This window comes from Gymnoscopelus microlampas, assembly GCF_963454915.1.
Source record: "Gymnoscopelus microlampas genome assembly, chromosome: 3".
Taxonomy (NCBI): Eukaryota; Metazoa; Chordata; class Actinopteri; order Myctophiformes; family Myctophidae; genus Gymnoscopelus; species Gymnoscopelus microlampas.
Genome location: NC_139940.1, coordinates 59,908,242 through 59,927,448, shown reverse-complemented (window position 1 = coordinate 59,927,448; position 19,207 = coordinate 59,908,242). Strand labels below are relative to the sequence as shown.

Sequence of the window (19,207 nt, the reverse complement as noted above, 5' to 3'; positions counted from 1 at the left end):
CATGCCACATCCAAAATGGTCACTTCTCTACATCACCATTGATAATGCTGGGGTGACGTCAACTCGGACTGCGAAGAATCTGGGTGTGACCCTGGACGATCAACTGTCGTTCTCGGCAAACATCGCATCAGTGACACGGTCCTGCAGATTCCTCCTCTACAACATCAGGAGGATTCGCCCCTTCCTCACGGAGAAGGCAGCCCAGGTGCTCATCCAGGCTCTTGTCATCTCCCGCCTGGACTACTGCAACTCCCTCCTGGCTGGTGCTCCGGCATCTGCCATCAGACCTCTGGAGCTTGTTCAGAAAGCTGCAGCTCGTCTGGTGTTCAACCGCCCCAAGTTCTCCCACACAACCATCCTTCTCCGTTCTCTACACTGGCTCCCCGTAGCAGCTCGGATCCAGTTTAAAACCCTGGTGCTAGCCTATAGGGCAGTGAAAGGAACAGCTCCTTCTTACCTCCGGGCTATGGTCGATGCCTACACCCCTGCCCGACCACTTCGGTCTGCCACCTCGGGGCGACTGATTGCCTCGTCACTCAAGGGTCCTTCTGGTCGATCGACACGGTCACGACTTTTCTCTGTTCTGGCCCCACAGTGGTGGAATGAACCCACTGATGTCAGGACAGCAGAGTCACTGCCCATCTTTCGCCGCAGGCTGAAAACCCACCTCTTCAGGAAACACTACCCTTCCTCTTTGTCTGGCTTACTTGTTATTAACTAGTTGTACAAACTCTTGTTTTATTGTTGTACTGTTTTATTGGATCTTGTTTAGTCGATACACTTTTTGTATTAGCTCGTGCTCATTTGATTTTGCTATTCATCTCATCTGTTTAAGAAAGTAGGTAGCTGATATATTGCACTTTTACCTTAGCGCTAGGTATACTCTTGGTTGCTTGTTTTTGCAGGAAATGCACTTAAGACTTCTGGTGATTAGTAGTTTCGTTCCCTACCTATGTTGAATGCACTTATTGTAAGTCGCTTTGGATAAAAGCGTCTGCTAAATGACTGTAATGTAATGTAATGTACTGTCCTCATAAACAATAACAACATCTGGTGCACACACACACACACACACACACACACACACACACACACACACACACACACACACACACACACACACACACACACACACACATAGATGGACAGACAGGGTCCGCCTGTCTGTCCGCCTGGTACGCCTTCGGCCTGGCGGCGGCAATGAACATGTGTAAATAACATATCAATAGTCCAGCTGTGTTATGCGAGTGTGTTCTAGCCAACACCAAGTTCCAGCCAACTCTAACATCAGTGTCTTGAGCTCTAAAGTGTTGTTAGCTAAGCTGTTATTATTATTATTATTATTATTATTAGTAGTAGTAGTAGTAGTAGTAGTAGTAGTATTAGTATTAGTGTTATCACACATACGCATTTACAGTTTCACTTTGAGTGTTGGAAGTCCCCAACTGCACTCAGAACACACCCTGATGAGAGCAAACCAATTTTCTTTCAGTTTCTGCTCCAAGAAGGTGTAGCGGTTAGGGCATATGCCTCTCGTGCGAAAGGTCGTGGGTTTGAACCCTGCATGCGGTTGCAAAGTTCCCTAACGCCAAATCAAATGGGTTCAAGCAGTCGGAAGGCTGTTCTGGACAAGAGTCCCCGGACATACCCCTGGCTGTGTATGGGGGGTTTCCAGGGTGCTCGCGCGCGCGCACACACACACACACACACACACACACACACACACACACACACACACACACACACACACACACACACACACACACACACACACACACACACACACACACATAGATGGACAGACAGGGTTCGCCTGTCTGTCCGCCTGGTACGCCTTCGGCCTGGCGGCGGCAATGAACATGTGTAAATAACATATCAATAGTCCAGCTGTGTTATGCGAGTGTGTTCTAGCCAACACCAAGTTCCAGCCAACTCTAACATCAGTGTCTTGAGCTCTAAAGTGTTGTTAGCTAAGCTGTTATTATTATTATTATTATTATTATTATTATTATTATTAGTAGTAGTAGTAGTAGTAGTAGTAGTATTAGTATTAGTGTTATCACACATACGCATTTACAGTTTCACTTTGAGTGTTGGAAGTCCCCAACTGCACTCAGAACACACCCTGATGAGAGCAAACCAATTTTCTTTCAGTTTCTGCTCCAAGAAGGTGTAGCGGTTAGGGCATATGCCTCTCGTGCGAAAGGTCGTGGGTTTGAACCCTGCATGCGGTTGCAAAGTTCCCTAACGCCAAATCAAATGGGTTCAAGCAGTCGGAAGGCTGTTCTGGACAAGAGTCCCCGGACATACCCCTGGCTGTGTATGGGGGTTTTCCAGGGTGCTCGCGCGCGCGCACACACACACACACACACACACACACACACACACACACACACACACACACACAGCTACGTACGATACTTGCAATTCTACATTCATCCCCTAAACTGATATCCTCAAAACAAACCTCATAGCTTTCAACTAATGCTATTCTCCTAAAATGATTGTACATTTCAAGCTCCAAAGCTCCCACTCCTACACACACCACCGCCACCCCACCCCCCACACCACATGACATACCATACCCCCCCTCTGCCATACGTTGACTGTTCGAAAAAAGCCGATCTACAATGTGATGCGTTGTGAGCTTGCAGAATTTCTGTAGTTTTACTTAAAGTATATTTTGATGGCAATACCTCAAGCTCCAATTTAACACTAATGGTGTGTATTGGTCAACAAACCCCCATCCCCCCCTCTCAATCCCCCCCAACGTCACACACACACACACACACACACACACACACACACACACACACACACACACACACACACACACACACACACACACACACACACACACACACACATACCATCATACCAGGGCAAGGGTCGGAAGTCCATTTCTGGGGGAAATGGGACTTAGGGGACTTTATTTGTATAGCAAGTATACAAATAAAATGTTGGCATGATCAAGAATGTTATCAGGCCAATGAACTCTTATTTCTCGGAGTCAAGTGTTTTTTCCCAGAAATGGACTTCTCTTCTACATAGGATCTCGACACTACTTTTTGGAGTTAAATCAACAATAAGGATTTACAAAGTAGGCTGCATAAAAAGGAAACGAAATAACTGTAAGACAAAAAAAAAAAAAGTAAGACTTTTGGGGAAAAAGTAAAATAAAGTAATAGGTAACGAGTTACTTTTGGCAGGGAGTAATATGTAATAATATAACTTTTTAAACAAGTTACGAGTAATAAGTAACATCATTTATTACTGTTTTTGAGTAGCTTGCCCAACACTGTACGTAGATGAGGCAGACTTCCAGAAGTTCCAAGGGTCCAGGTGGTCACTGCAAACACAAAGTATTCAGAATAACACACTGAGTAATGTTTCTGGACCGGGTGTAAAACGACTGGGTCTAACAGAGACTATACTATGGCAGAGAATGAAGAGTTGACCCAGGCTTAGTAGATGTTTTGATTGGCAGCGTCTGCCTCCTGCCTTGCACACCTGTCTCCACTCCTACAATCAGATGACAGAGAGGACTACGAAGCATAGACATATAAAGGTAGACGGCTCTGAGGCGTGCGTATCTCGGCCGTGCTTCCACTTCCTTCCGTTTCAGCAGGGCAAGCTGGAAACTTCCGTGTGCATCACAGAAGGGGGCGTTCGGTAGGCTAATCAGAGGCAGGTGGGGCGGGTCTTTTCTTAAGAGGCAGCCACGCAGCAACTAGTCAGTTAGACGCGCTGTGATTGGCCAGTATAGTCAACGCGCTGTGATTGGCCAGTAGTCAAGTAGCCCTGCAGAAGAGCCTTGTATTATGATACCAGTCGCTCCAATGAACTGCAGAGGCCAATGAGGTATCTAGGTTTCTATATCTATGCTAGGAAGAGGAGGAAACAGGCAGAGTGGGTGTGGCAGATCTTACTCATATCAAAGATGATTAATTTATGAAGATACACCATCCCATTTGGAGCCACTAGAGACACAAATTTTACAAATGGTCTCCTGGGCGCCGGCGTCAGACGGCAAATCCTGCAAACGTTCTGTGTTTACCGGTGCTAGATTCCGCGAGAGTGTGTTGCTGGAACAGAGAAAGGTTGACAATAAAGTACATTTTCTCCTGGTTTGTCTCTCTGAAAAAAACATTTTAGTGTGAAAATCTTGGGAAGATTGTGTGTCTTGTGACGACCGGGTCCAATATTTAGTTCAGTGACCATGGAGCTAAAGAATGGTTCAGAAGCTGTGTTCACGTTCACTCTCCCATTGGAATCAATAGACCCCAACCTGCTTCTGGTCTCCTACTTCACACAGATACGGGAAGTAAACAGGAGATGGCTAGGGTGACCACCTCCAAACAGGCCCGTTGAGGGACAGGTGAACCCATTTTCCGGGACATCGCGGGACACATGGGGGGGCTTATACATATCTCCGCCAGGCCGAAAGGCATGGAGAGAGAGTATGTTTTTTCCCCCTGTCCGTCTGTCCGTGTGTCTGTCCGTCTGTGACCAGCTAATCTCCGGCACCGTTGGCTTGATCGCAGCGAAACTGTGCACACACACTCCCTAGATGCCAATTCAGAACCTCTGCCCCAAATATTTCTCATTTATAGCGCCACCAGGAGGCCGATTTGTGCAAAACATATTTTTTGACACTACTCACACAGATTTTGTCCAAAAAACACGCAAATCGGTTCACAGTATCTCTAAAGTTATTAAAAAAAACGGGTCTTTCAGATTTTTCATATTTCATCCTGACTGGCTAAAAATGTCTTCCAAAGTTTGCAGGAGTGTTCCGTTTTCAACAAAATGCCTCAAATCATGAACACAGCATGCAATTTCCGTGAAATTTTGCACGCACATTCCCATTAGGCCAAGGAAGAAATACCATTTGCAAATTTTCAAATCAACCTCATGGTGGCGCTATAACAGGCTGATTTGTGTTTTTACCTATAACTGCACCGATCTGTGTAAACCTTTATATGCACGCCCCCTAGAGGTCAAGGAAAAACCTTTGCCCTGCAGTTTTTCACATCTGCCTTTTATAGCGCCACCAGGAGGCCGACTTATGTAAATCACATTATTTTATACTACTCCTTCCAATTGTATCCAAATGTCACGCAAATCGGTACACATGATCTCTAGTCATGTGATCAAGACGGATGTGTTTGATTTTTCATATTATATCCTGATTGGCTAAGATTGACATCTAAAGTTTGCATTATTGGCTTGTTTTGAACACAATTCCGCAAATCATGAACGCACCGTCCTATTGCGGTCAAACTTTGCATTCACATTCACACTATGTTGAGGAACAAATACCATATAATATGCCGTGAACGTCCCAATCTGGCGGATAAAATCAGGAATTTGGAAGCAGGGCGCTACAACATTGAACATTGAATTGTTGACAAAACGTGCCCGGGGGGCCCGGGGGGCCCGGAACCAGGTCCGCGCTGAACCCCCCCCCCCAGTTGACAAAACGGTCCCGGGGCCCGGAACCAGGTCCGCGCTGAACCCCGCCCCCAGATCATTTATTTGGTGCGCACCAAGTAACATCTCCAGGTGCTAGACCAAAAAAAAAGTTATGTGCACCCCCCTGCACATACATCCGATCTACAATGTGACGCGTTATGAGCTTGAAGATCGGCTATTTTCTGAAAAGTTGAGTACTTTTACTTCGGTACTCAAAGTATATTTTGATGCTAAAACGTATGTAGATTTCAAGCTCCAAAACTACCACCCTTACGCACACACCCCATACTCCACCGCCACCCCACCTACCACACCACAAGACATACGCCCCTCTGTCATACTTTTGACTATTAAAAAAAATACGATCTACAATGTGATGTGTTGTGAGCGTGTAGATCTGCTATGTTGTAAAAAGCTTGAAAGTGTGAGTACAGTGGCAGTGGCTCAGGGGTTGAGTTGCTGGTAGAGCAGCCAGATGCCAATTGCAAGGTTCCCAGTTTGATCCCGGGCTCCTCCAAAGTAAGTGTCGAAGTGTCTTTGAGCAAGACGTTGAACCCCTAATTGCTTCCGATGAGCAGGTGCCTTGCATGGTTTCCTCCACCATCGGTGTATAAATGGGTGAAATTTTTATGGCAATAATTTTTTACATTTCAAGCTCCAATATAACACTAACGGTGTGTATTGGTCATCATAAACCGACACAACTCCCCCACACCCAATAATCCCCCCCCCCCCCCCCCCCTCACACACGCACATGCAGGCACGCACGTACGCACGCACGCACACACACAGTAAACCATCGGAAATAGCTAATCTACAAGCTCACTGGAGCCAGGGGGAGCACCCCACACCAATCACTCCTGCCCTAATCTGAGTTCCCAGAAGTTTTCGCCAGCTCTCGCATACAAACGGGAGAGGCGAGGAAACTTCTGGCCTTGGTATACTCACACACACACACACAGGAAACTTCTGGCCACAGGAAACTTCTGGAAATTCTGGCCGTGTGTGTGTGTGTGTGTGTGTGTGTGTGTGTGTGTGTGTGTGTGTGTGTGTGTGTGTGTGTGTGTGTGTGTGTTCTGTTTATGTGTGTGTTCTGTTTATGTGTGTGTGTGTGTGTGTGTGTGTGTGTGTGTGTGTGTGTGTGTGTGTGTGTGTGTGTGTGTGTGTGTGTGTGTGTGTGTGTGTGTGTGTGTGTGTGTGTGTTATGTTTATGGGCCCAACGGTGGGCATCCAGACGATTTGTCGGGTTGGGAGACACCTCAGCCCCATAAGCCAGCCTCGACGACCTCGCAGGCGTAGGAGCAAGTAAGGGTTAACAGCGCAGATGCTTCCCCGGCCGTAATGGTAGAAACAGTAGAGACAGCAAACATCTGGATATTCTGTTAGGGAGGACCACAGAAGAGGTTAGCAGGATAGAGAAGAGCAGAGAGACACAGCAAACATCTGGGAGTCGTAAAAGGACAGCTGAACACACTAATTGCTTTCCCAGGGTTGTGATGGAGAGAGGGTTTGGATGAGGACAAGTGAAAAGCCCATACTAGTATGAATGAAATGATAGCAGAAGTGGGGGTGAAACTAGGGGAGAGGTGAGTTTGATGTCAAGCGAAGCCGTCCAAAATGTGAAGGAGATTAGCAAAGACGTTAGATAAACATGTCTGTGTGCTTTCTGTGTGGTCCACTGAGAGTTAAGAAGGAACAAATGTTGTGCAATAATGACGCATGACCCCTCAGAGAAGTGGGGGAGACAGGGAGGTGCCCCGAGTCAGGAAGGAGGGGGACATAGATTCTGGGGGCCCCTGAAACGAATATTTTTTTTATATTCTACTGTTTAGACTGATGATAGGGTCTTGGTTTACCTCCTAGATCTCAATGCATTTGATGTATTACCTCGTGTTTACCTTGCTTACTGTAAATCTCTCAGTCTGGATTAGGTACGTCTTAGCATAATGAGATAATTAATAACCACTACTCTACCTAATGCTTCGTAGGTTAAAAAAGAACGCACTTCCATCGTGTATACTGTACATTGTTTAAGTCATAGGAGCATGTTTCATATCGTAAAATATGAATTTTGGCCCGAATCTCGCGTTTATATTCCACGTGAGAGTTGTTTATATTTCCTCCGTGTCTGGCGTCTAGCGTCCTGAAGGCAGCACTAACACAACACACTTCCTCTAAAAACGAGGAAAATTTCAAATTTCAAAATAAGAGCATCTTGTTTTTGTTTTTTCTCTATAATTTTTGTCCCGCGATTTTGTAACCCTTTTTTTTTCACCCGGTGCCAATTTGCTAAGTGATCCTGGGCACTACACTCCCCCCACCAGCCTAGGGAGGCCAGGGCCTAGGGAGAGAGCCAACTGACCTTCTTGTCACCCGACAGGGGGGAGTTTCCCTGGTTGGACGTAGCGCGTGGAAGGAACACGTTATTCCAACCAGTTCCCTTCCCCTCCATCAGGCGCCCCGGCTGACCAGCGGGAGGCAGTATAGTGACCAGGATTACTACATGTCTTTGTGAGGGTATTAACTACCCTAGGAGACACGGGGAGAACATGCAAACTCCACACAGAGTAGGCCCTTTCGCCAACCCCCACCTAGGGTATGGGCGCTGATGACGCGGAGGAGAAGACACGCCCCCAGCACCCACAGCGTCCCCGGCGGGAATCGAACCCAGGACCTTCTAGCTGTGAGGCGACAGCGCTACCGACTGCGCCACCGTGCCCCCCTTATAAGAGCATCTTGTAATATATTAATATGATTAGTCAACACTAGTGTTATGTTTTAGTCTAGTTACAGGAAGTAGATACACATTTGCAGTATGTGTCACACTCTATGGTCACACTCTGGCCACACTCTGGCAAGATATAGCAGCTGACGTAACGGCGACTGCACGCATGAGCGCAGATCTTTTCGACTGATCTGCCGCCCAACATTAATATTTAGCATTAAAACTAAGTAACAAGCCTGTTCTGTTTTGAAAATGTACGGAGTAGAAAGTACAGATACTTGTGTTAAAATGTAACGAGTAAAAGTAAAAAGTAGTCTGAAAAATACATACTGAGTAAAGTACAGATACCTGAAAAAAAGTACTTTGTTACAGTTACAAAGTACTTATACTTTATATCCCACTTATATCCCATCTCTGGATGCCAGCTACAGCTACTCTATCACAAATACTCACCATCAGTGTGACTGTGATCACATCTGTATGGAAGAACATGTCAATGTAACTGATGTGTATTCTGGTCTGTAAGTTAGGCTACAGTGTATCCTCTAGAAGAACAGAGTAATGTAACTATTGTTGTCTGTAGGTGAAGCTACATTGTCTCTTCTAGAAGAACAGTGTAATGTAACTATGTATTGTTGTCTGTAGGTGAAGCTACAGTGTCTCTTCTAGAAGAACAGAGTAATGTATTGTTGTCTGTAGGTGAGGCCCCTGGTTCAGAAGGAGCTATTTGCTACCAAGGCAAAGGAGGGCAGAACTGGACAAGTAAAGCTCGTTGTCGTTAGTTGAGAGACAGTGTTTCAAAGTGTCCAATAATGACAATAACAACTATAAATATAGCTGCAAGCAGCGATAATACGGGGCCAGGAGAGAGAAAGAGAAATGATAATTCCTTTAACAGGTCAGTTCATGAAAGTCCTTGCGGTCTTGTTTCCAATGAGGGCCTGTGAGCAATTAGGGGTTAAGAGTCTTGCTCAGGGACAAATTTCATTTCATCGACACATTTGCTGACCTGGCCTGGAATCGTACCTGGGTCAACCAGAGCCTCTGGCTCCCTAGGCGGGCTCACTACCACTCAGCTATGGCCGACCCTCAGAGAGAGAGAGAGAGAGAGAGAGAGAGAGAGAGAGAGAGAGAGAGAGAGAGAGAGAGAGAGAGAGAGAGAGAGAGAGAGAGAGAGAGAGAGAGAGAGAGAGAGAGAGAGAGAGAGAGAGAGAGAGAGAGAGAGAGAGAGAGAGAGAGAGAGAGAGAGAGAGAGAGAGAGAGAGAGAGAGAGAGAGAGGCAACATTGCGGTCGTGAGGCACTCTTAGGTAGCTGCAACACTACCTATAGTGCTATAGCTTTGTCCAGGCTGATATTGTCTGTTGAGGATCACAAACTCTTGCCTTCTGTCATGACCCAAGCCCCTGTTTCACTAACACAAAGATCACTCGTTCACAAACCATTTACCAATGAAGAAATTGTACATCTCCTAAGAACCAAAACTAGTGAAAGTAGCCGATCTACAAGCTCACAAACCATTAAAAGTTGTCAGATTGTACATCGGCTATTTTCACGATGAAGTATGTTATACATTGAAAAAACATACTCTCATTGCTATCTGAAAAGTTGTGAGATTGTAGATCAGCTATTTTCACAATGAAGTATGTAAAAAACACTCAATTAAGTATTTCATGTTATCTTTAACAATTGCAAATGTATTCATTGATAGTCATGTTGTGTGAAATGCAACTTAGATGAAGTCTGCACCAAGTGAGGCTTGAACCTGTGACCTTGAGGTTGTGAGACATACACTTAAGCGGGACGCTATTGGACCAACAGACAAACCTCTGAAAAAAGAGATCACACTGATCATACAGTGTCACGCAAATAGCTGAAAAATCCTGGGTTTAAGTGTTTTTCAAACTGCTCAAGATTGCGGACAATCTAAGGGCGGTGCTTACTGGTCAACGTGATAGATGTGTTCCTCATTAGTCAAGGCACATGTGTAAGCAGGTCTAATGGCTGTCGGCCAAACGAGGCATGACTTTTGCCTGTTTAAAGTTTGCATTTTCAAAAAATTGCTATAGCGCCCCCGTTTGACCAATTGGAGTAAGATTGGTTTCAGTGATACTTGGAATGGCCCTTTACATTTCTGCAAAGTTTCAAAGAATGGTAAGTCTGCATGTATGTGTTAGGGGCAGATGAATAATTGTCATAAAACTGCAATATTCATTGGCTCATTAAAGCTTCATTTTTTCACTTATGGAAGATATTTTGCAAACGTTTTTTTGGCATAGGTCCAAAGTTCATGTGTAAAAAGTTTCGTGCAGATTACTCAAAAATCCCAGGAGGAGATAGGTTTTAACTGTTTTTCATATAATTCAAAATGGTGGGAGATCTAAAGGTCAGAGGTCAAAAGTCAGAGTGTGAAAGTTGTTCAGCATGAGGAGACGCATGTGTGCATCGAAGTTTCATGGCTGTAGGTCAAACAGGGCATGAGTTGTACCTGTTCAAAGTTGGCATTTTCAACTGAGTGCTATAGCGCCACCTTTTGACGAAAGATTGTGAGATTTATTTTTTGATCGTTTTTCATGACCATCTACCATATGGCCGAGTTTCATAAAAAGCGACTGCACGGTTCAGCCAGAACTGTCAAAAACGGCAGAAGAAGAAGAAGAAGAAGAAGAAGAAGAAGAAGAAGAAGAAACGGAATAATGCCAATAACATACGGGTCCATGCTGGAAGCCTGGCCCCGTAATAACACTCCACAATCATATCCACATCCACAGCCTAGGACCTCCTCTGAAAGTCAGTTAGCCTGACTTTTATGAAGTCATGTTAAATACGCTAATTGTGTAATTCCCGGTTACGTCAAAACTTATCACTTAACACATTGGTATTCCGTTTTTAATGATAATATATAGCACATTGGTTGGCTATTCAAAAATAGCAGATATGCAAGCCCATAGCACGTCACGTCTTTGTGCCGCATTATGAGCTTGTAGATCTGTTATTTTTGAAAAAATATTATGTGCAAAAATGTAAAAAAAAGTATTTCAATACAGTATATCTTTATCTTTATATATATCTTATATATATATATTATATATATCTAAAATCTTTGCTTCTGCATGGGGTCCTTGGAAAAAAATATTTTGAGATGGGGGCCGACGGCCAAATACATATAATTTGGGGGGTCCTTGACATGAAAAAGGTTGAGAACCACTGAAACAGAAGTTTTTCAGAAATGTAGTAGACATTTTTAGAATCTGCCTCAGGTCTTAATGGGTTAAGGTTCTAAACCTGTTACCAACACTATATATATATATTTTTTTCCCTTTCAGCTTTGTTACCCTTTGAGGACAAACTACCTTCGGCCAAAAAATGCAGAGAAGAAGAACTGGAGCAGAGAAAGCAGGTCCATCGGTGAGTCTGATGTTATGTGACATACTGGTTCTCAATGTTGGGTCTGTGGACCTCCAGGGGTCCAAATGGTCGCTACACTCTCAGAGTAATGAATACAGATTCAAAAGACGTATCAAATAGCGGTTCATGGCCTGGCTACACATGTCAAACAGGGGTGTCCTGGAAATCAAAAATGAAGAATCACTGATATAATATATATAACTTCAAGTTTGTCTGGTCAAATTACCCAAGGTCTTCCAAGCCAGTTGACTGTTCTCTCTCCCTCCATAGGTGGGCTGTATATTTAGACGGCATTCCTCACTGCATGAAGAGTGATGGTCCTCTACATATGCCTTTAGAAGTCCGTTTCTCCTTCACCAAGATGACACAGTTTCTCTACACTGCAGCTAAGAGGTGAATAATTTACTATTGACTATTGTATGAGAGGACATTGTTTACGCTGCGTCACAAGTATTGTATATGGATTTGTTTCATGTTAAAGGGATATTTCACTTTCAAATATGGTTGGGGTCATTTTAACATCTACTTCGGCTTTTGTGAGAACCCCGGACAGTTTTTAAAGTTGCTTGATTTAGTATTTTGATATTTGATATTCATTTTTATCAGACACGCCCCCTTCCTACACAAACTGTAACTTCAAACTCCATTTTAACCATGATAGATTCATTAAAAACACCCATCCTTGGTTCTGGTGACTCATACTGCCCTCCTAATATGTGAGGGGCCATGTTTTTTCGACGACTTTTTTCATTCATTGTATTTATGGTTTTATTGTATTATTTAAAAAAGAAATACATTTATAAGAAAAACAAAATGATAAATAAATGAAAAAAAACACGGTCCCTCACGTATTAGGAGGGCAATATGAGTCACCAGAACCAATAGTCCAGGCAAACTAGCAAATGTGGGACCTCAACATCAAAGTAATTGAATTTTTTTCTTCACAGACCACTTTTATGAAGTCACCAGAACAACATACTAAAAGTCCTAAGAAATCCTAGTTGTGGAAATATGTTGATATTTGGCATCTAATTGGCATCAATCCAAAATGCCAAGAGTCCAATTTTCATTCGTCTGAGATTTGAATTGACTTCCAAATACATTTTGAGGAGAGGAATTCCGATAAAATATGTTTTTAAAATAGTTTAGCCAATGTTTAACCAATATAACAGAACTACAGGGTGTTATCACTTAGCCTGGGATCCAGACTGCTTCGCTACGTTTGGCGGATTTTGTTTCTCATTCGCTATACAGTCTGGAAAGCCTCTGCACAGACGGGAGAGAAGGAACCACGGCTTCTGATTGGTCTGTGTGTGGGGGGGGGGGGGGGGGGGGCAGTGTTGTCCAATGTAAAACTCAAGTCACTTTCTGACTTGTTGTCTACGTCATTAAAATACGAAGTCGAAAAGGAGGCTGGCCAGACTGCTAAGCGAAGTGAGGGAAACAAATCAGCTGAACGTAGTGAATCAGGCTGGATCCCAGGCTAGTTATAACTAGCATTTCACATACAAGTAGCCTAATTGTGAAATAATGTTTTTCTCCATACATTACACAATATCATTTTATATGGCTTTTTAACAATATTGCTGGACATCTTTGATTAATGCCAATTAAACATACTTCCACAGGATAGAATTTCTTAGGACTTTTAGTATGTTGTTCTGGACACCTCATTGAAATAATGTATGGTGAAAACATTCTGTTACAATTACTTTGATGTGAAATGCTGCTAGAATATCTGGTAATAACACCCTATAGTTATGTTATATTGGTTAAAAAATGGCTAAAATATATTTTTTGATATTTTATCTTAATTCTTCACCTCAAAATGTAATTGGAAGTTAATTGAAATCTCAGACAAATGACAATTTTACTCACCATCATTTTATATGTCTTTTTGACAATAATTGGTGGCCATTTTAGATTGATGCCAATTAAACATATTTCCGCAACTAGGATTTCTTAGGACTTTTAGTATGTTGTTCTGGTGACTTCATAGAAATGCTTTGTGAATAAGTATGTTTTGTTATCATCATTTTATGATTTTTTGACAATAATTGCTGGCCTTTTTGGATTGATACCAATTAAACACATTACCAAAATGTCTTAGGACTTTTAGTATGTTGTACTGACTTCATAGAAATGGTCTGTGAAGAAAAAAAAATCTCTTACAATTACTTTGATGTGAACCGCTAGTTTGCCCTGGACTACAAGGACGGGTGTTTTCGATGAATATTTCATGGTTAAAATGGAGTTTTAAGTTAGTATGGGTTTGTATAGGAAGATGGGGGGTGTCTGATAAAATGAATATCAAATATCTAAAAACAAAAAATACCATAAAACGTTCTCACAAAAGCCTGAGTAGATGTTAACATTTCCCCAAACATGTTTGATAGTGAAATATCCCTTTAATATAAAGTAAATATTGAAAGAAATGCTGAATGCCATTTACATCTAAATATTAAATATAAATCTAAATGCAAATAACGGATACAAAATAGCCTATACGAACATGCTTGACACTAGTGTTGAATTGAAGAGTGTAATGTGTGAATGGTGTGTGTGTGTGTGTGTGTGTGTGTGTGTGTGTGTGTGTGTGTGTGTGTGTGTGTGTGTGTGTGTGTGTGTGTGTGTGTGTGTGTGTGTGTGTGTGTGTGTGTCTGTGTGTCTGTCTGTCTGTCTGTCTGTCTGTCTTAGGGTTTAACATTTTCCGGGAAATAGCTAATTTTAATTCCCGGGAATTTTCAGACCTTTTCCCGGGCTTCCCGGGAATTCCCGTTAAAGGGTAAAAAAAAAAAGTGCCCACTAAAATGCATTTATATGTAGATACTTAAATAGCCAATTTTACACCGAGGTGCCCAAATGTCCCTATTGTGTCCACCTATGAACTTGCACTAATAATGACTTAAGTTGATTTTTTAAAAATCATATAAATATAATATATAAATATAATAGCCTATAGTACGGAGCCCTGCCCTGGCGGAGATCTGCCTTGTTGCGCAGCAGCGGGTGAAGACAATTAACTTAAACTAGGAGCTGCGCTCAAAACGCACTCAAACAATGTCAAACTCCAGCTGCTGAAATAAACGTTCCATTTGTATCATTATTGACAAGAGAATGTGCAAAGGGATTATTTATTTATTGTCCATCAGAGCGCCGGTGAGGTCACAGTTTATCTCTACTTTTGTAGGATATTGATTTGATAGCCTAAACTTGTCATTTGTTTGCAGGTATTAATTTATATTAGGCTACTTGCTGGATATTATAAGACTCCATTTGGGGATGTTGGCTGTATGTTGTCTATTAATCTATATTTTGTTGTTGATCAAATGTGGGGTTTTGTTGTAGTGTGATTTTGATGTGCACATGCATGCGCTGCCAGCACTGACAATCAATGAGACAGACAGCTGTTGTGCAGTTCACTTGTTCTACTGGGTAGTTCTAGTAAAATGGTGGTTTGAACGTTCTAAAATGCAAGTGTAGGTAGGGTAGGCTACATTAATGATGATACAAAAATCGGACCACATCGGTCTAATACTTTCTCTCTCTCTCTCTCTCTCTCTCTCTCTCTCTCTCTCTCTCTCTCGCACGCGCTCTCTCTCGCACGCGCTCTCTCTTGCTCTCTCTCTCTCCAGCTCTCCGGTCTGTCGTCTCTCTCTCTATCAAAAGCATTGCTTGGCTTGCGCGCATTTTAAGCTGGAATATAGGCTCGATCAAACCTACCTACTTTTTATGCAGCGTTTCACTTGATGATGTTGAATATGAACTAGTCAACTGGTGTCTACTATATTGACAGCAGAGGAAACAGTGAAATCAGCGTGCGCACTGCGCAGGGCAGGCATGGGGCATCACGGCCACTTGTGTTTTATTTTGTTCATTAGCCTACTGTTACATTCAGTGCGTCCCATATTGGTTCACAACGGGACGATGGGACCCTGCCCTGGTCGGCAACGTGGCAAGTAACTTGCCTAATTATAATAGTAATAGTAATTCCTCCACGCTGTAGATAGGCCTTTCTACTAATTAGTATTCATTTCTAACAAGAAAAAAAAAAACGGGAAGCCCGGGAACCGAGGTGAATTCCCGGGATGGTAAAAAACCCAGAATTCCCGGGAATCCCGGTGTTAAACACTAGTCTGTCTGTCTGTCTGTCTGTCTGTCTGTCTGTGTGTATGTCACACATGTACACACAGGTTTGGCCATGGTTAATCTCTCACCCATTGAAAAGTTCACATCTTGGCACTTGAAGGCCTAGCCAGTTGACACAGAAGTAGTTATCAGTTTAATGTTGAATGCATTTGTAATGTTCTTTTATGTTTTAGTTTTGAAGCAGTCCTCTCCTCTATTTTAAACTTTGTGCTTGTTTCACTCCCCAGTCTGGCGGAGCTGGAACTGAATGCTCTGATCAACCAAAGGGACAACTGGAACAACATTAACGCCATTGCCAGAGTTCCATCTTCCATCAAATCAACTAAAATTGCAGGTTGGCTATTCCAGTGGTTCTCAAAGTGTGGTCTGGGGACCCCCAGGGGTCATTGAGGGGGTTCCAGGGGGTCACTAGCAATAGGTTAACCACTTAAACCCCATATGGTTGCGTAGAGTCCCTCAAGGCTCTATACCAGTGTATTTTCTGTTTTCTGTTATTCTGGGGAAAGCTTTCACTGAATAGCTGATCGACAAGAGCTTGTCTGTCGATCTGCTATTTCCCCCACGATACGGATGCTAGGGTTTAAATGGTTAATATAGCATCAAAATCAGTTTAACCACTTTAACCCTACTAGATTTTCAGGCCGCTACATGGCCTTCATACCTAGTCCTATGTTGCGCCATTTGAAGTGTTAAACACTGCTATAACGCTGCTGCCGAGCAGCGATTCGCTTGCTGCACCCAGGTCCACTGTCATACCTGTGCGACCTTGTGTTCGGGAGGTAGGGGTCTACTTTCGGGTTACACCATTGAACTCCACACCCCTCAGAGAGTGTGTGGGTTTCTAAATTCTAGGCAATCCGACAAACTGGAAATAGGACGGCAAACCCGGAACTGGTCATTTTTGATGAAATTGGAAGGACCACCCACCAAGTTTCGGTATTTAGCATAATGGGAACTGGAGTTATGGCTTTTTAAACCCCAGCCAATAGGAACACAGAGGGGGCGGGGCATCAGCAATTACAGCCTGTCCCCATTGGCCGTCTAAGAGCACCTACCAAATTTGGGGCATTTAGCATGCTGGGAACTGGATTATGGCTGTTTAAAGCCCAGCCAATAGGAATACAGAGGGGGTGGGGCTTCAGCAATTACAGCTTGTCCTTATTGGCCATCTAAGAGCATAATTATAGTTATGATGGTTCAGTGTAAAACCAATTTTATTTATTATGCATGGTTTACATTCATTTAAGTTCATAGTTAGGCTGGTAAAATGGAATAGATACATGTTTAGCATTTAAAATGTTGTATTTGCACAGTGATAATGACACATAGACATGGTGAAGAAAGAAAAAAGTCAACTTTGTTCTAAACAATGCAAAATGGATGCTGCTTGGCTGAACAGTAAACTAAACAAAAGCAGAGTTCCATCTCTCTTCCAGACTATGTGCAGAGCCAATGGAAAGAGGATGCTTTCTTCGGCTACCAGTTCCTTAATGGTGTCAACCCCATGTTGATCCGCCGCTGTTCAGCCCTACCAGACAACTTCCCTGTCACCGATGACATGCTGAGCCTCCAGGGTGGGCGGAGCTGCTTAAAACAAGAAATGAAGGTGCTTTTTTTTTTTTTTTTTTTTCTTAAATAGTGAACTGATTCTTTATTCTTTGGGACACAAATATAGGTATTTGGGAGTATGGCCGAATCTACCGTTGTCTTTTAGATGAACTTCAACACAGTGGTTGCACTTTCAACCTTTTTGGGCCGGACATCTATACAGAAACAGATTTAAAATATAAATGCTTACCCCATGGCCACGGATGTTACAATTGTGTACGGCTCCTCAGAAGTACCCGTATTATCCGTATTGTTCAATAAAAAGCATTTTAATCCGATCTGAGGTCATTTTCTCCATATTTTCTCCATATGCTTTCAACTACGTGACCCTATCGGTTGGGAGGTGTATTGCTCTCTGATACATTATAACTCTATGAGAAAATGCCACTGATCATATTAAAATGCTTTTTGTTGAACAATACAGAAGATACAGGTACTTCTGAGGGCCCATACACAATTGTAACATCCGTGGCCATGGGCTAAGCACTTCATATTTGAAATCTGAACGTTTATGTAGATGCCAAAAAGGAAAGTGAGAAAGTGCAAATATGCACTTTCTCACTTTGTTGTACTATGTTGAAGTTCATCCATGACGGTCACAGGCTGGCTCAGCACACGTGCGCGCGCACACACACACACACACACACACACACACACACACACACACACACACACACACACACACTTAAATGACCAATCTACAATTTAAGTAAAAATCACACCCAGTGTGAAGAGAGTGGTGCCTGTTACGTGTTTTTACTCATTTTAACAGCTTTTACGTATTTTTACTCATTTTAAGTATTTTGACTCATTTTGAGTATTTTTACTCAGTTTAAGTATTTTTACTCAAAAGTGTGTGTGTGTTGCACTCTTGTTTGTGTATAATTAGTGTAACTGGTTGCATCTTTGTGTTGCAATCAGCCGCAGCTGTTGAGGTCATGCTGAGGTCGTGCTCATACGGACGGACACCCGGACACACACACGGACAAAGTCACGTATAGGAGTGGTTGGCACCACTCAAAAGTAACCAAAGTGACAAAAAATGTACTACAGTGTGTAAAAAATACTCAAAATAAAAAATAAAAATAAAAAAAAATACTTAAAGTTGTTAAAATGAGTAGAAAATACTTACAGTAAACAAAGTGATTAAATAATACTTAAATGAGTAGTTCACCCAAACATGAGTTATTTTCTATCATGTACACACCTCCATGAAACATTGAATTCACTGAGTTGTTTTAATTTTTGTCACATTCCTGAGCCAATAATTTTATGATAATATTAAAGATGCTAATGTATCCGGTAGGAGACACAAAAGAGACTCTTTGTGTCTCCTACTGGACAGATCGCTGGTTATCAAATTATTGGCTATAGGAATGTGATGAAAACTAAAATATCGCCATGAATTCAATGCTTCATGAGGTGTGTAAATGATAGAAAATAAGTCATTTTTTGGGGTGAACTACTCCTTTAACAGAAAATCAATTGACTAAAAATACTTAAAATGAATTACAATGAGTAAAACGTTTTTTTTTTTCCCCCTAAATTCTTTATCCCACGATTTTTTAACCCCATTTTTTACACCCAGTGCCAATTGTCTATGTAATCCTTCTGCCAGCCTAGGGAGGCCAGGGCCGAGCTCATGCCTCTTTCAATGCATGAGAGCCAACTGACCTTCTTATCACCTGACAGGGGAGAGTTTGCTTGCTGAGGTCGTGCTCATACGGACAGACACACACACACACACACACACACACACACACACACACACACACACACACACACACACACACACACACACACACACACACACACACGGACAAAGTCACGTATAGGAGTGGTTG

General features: G+C 42.7%; 1 pseudogene across 1 annotated transcript in view; it reads left to right on the top strand.

The window, feature by feature from the left end:
- Window positions 1-7,017: 7,017 nt before the first annotated feature.
- LOC311041956 (polyunsaturated fatty acid lipoxygenase ALOX15B-like) overlaps window positions 7,018-19,207 on the top strand; it is a 54,303-nt pseudogene continuing 42,113 nt past the window's right edge. Inside the window, exons 1-3 of the transcript in view lie at window positions 7,018-7,061; window positions 15,983-16,089; window positions 17,192-17,361. The product of the transcript in view is annotated as a polyunsaturated fatty acid lipoxygenase ALOX15B-like (transcript). The remainder of the gene's footprint in view (window positions 7,062-15,982; window positions 16,090-17,191; window positions 17,362-19,207) is intronic.